The following is a 1,500-nucleotide window of genomic DNA, read 5'->3' on the forward strand; positions in this document are numbered from 1 at the left end:
CCACCTTGTGATGCAGTGATCGACATTGCATCCTCCTCTGGAGCGCCAAACGAGATTCGCAGGGCCGTAGAGGGACCAGCGATCTCAGTCTGAACACTCGCGGGTACCGACGCTGGAGAGGGGGGTGTGGACCGTGGACGAATCGGCGGTTTGTTCCACACCATCACCCTCAGGTCACCCTTGCCATCAGCCGAAGTACAGCCTCTCAGGGAGACCGTAGATCGGGGTGTGGATGAGGGGACTCTCGCTCTAACGAGCTCATTGAGTCTCGACCGTAGCGCGGAGATGGTCATGTTCCCACAGTGAGAACATGAGTCATCCACAAGTGCTGCTTTAGCGTGATCAATGCCCAAACACACAAAGCAGCGATTGTGCCCATCAGATGAAGAAACATTGCGACTACAACCAGAAGTGCACGGGTGAGGCATCTTTAAAAAGACGTGCCGCGTGCAAGCTCGTTTTGTGACAGGAAAACTCTGCGGATGCTGAAGCGACCAGGGAGAAACACACTAGACTGGCAGATCACTGCACAGATCAGCAGGGTAATGTGCACTCGCTGGAGATCACCGTCACACCAAATCCGGAGAGTCGCTCGTCTCGAAGGGAAGAGAAAGAGTAAACTCAGGAATTTTTCGGCTTACAGGAGTGAAGAAAGCTCTCGGCTCCGAAGCGAAAACATATCTGTATGTTGCCAGCGTACTTCCTTATATACCCCCAGGGTGGGGCGGAGTTACGCTATGCAAATTCCGCAGACCCATGGCATTTCATTGCCATTGGCTCGTTTTATATACTCGAAGGTGATAGGCTTTCTAAGCGAAACCCCATTCGTCGTCATCCGCCGTAACTCGGAGTGACCACGAAAGGGAACTACTAGTATACTTATAAGTTCACTTGTAGTACAGATGCATTACAAATGAGAAACCTAGTTGTGTACTTAGTCTACTACTGTTACACTTATAGTACACTTAAACGTATACTTTTATATACTTAAAGTTGGCCAATTTAGTCCCAAGCAGTATTGAAATAGTACACTTACAAGTTGACAAGTACACATTGATATTAGTATACTTACAACATAAAGTGTACTTAAAAATATACTTAATAAAATTAACTTGAAGTATTCTTTTTCGTAAGGGTTAGCTGGACAATAACTTTATTCTAGAGCTGCTGTAAAGCCAAAACAATCTCTGTTACTTTAATTTCCTATTATCACTGTAAAGCTGCTTTGAAACAATCTATATTGTTAAAAGCGCTATATAAATGAAAGTGACTTGACCATCCCATAAATACTAGTGATGCTAGTATAACTCTCTAATACTCTCATTTAAGTAGCTTTTTAAAATGTGCCATAGGAAAAAGAAAAATGATTGTACATCTTGAGACAAAACAATGGCACTGACATATTGCAAGATATTTCAATACAAGTTGCTTTCAGTTAAAACAGCTCAAACATGCAAACTCCTGGGACTAGGCGTAAGCCTTGTCTGTGAAAGAGGGCAT

The sequence above is a fragment of the Rutilus rutilus genome (genome assembly GCF_951802725.1).
Source record: "Rutilus rutilus genome assembly, chromosome: 13".
NCBI classification, from domain to species: Eukaryota; Metazoa; Chordata; class Actinopteri; order Cypriniformes; family Leuciscidae; genus Rutilus; species Rutilus rutilus.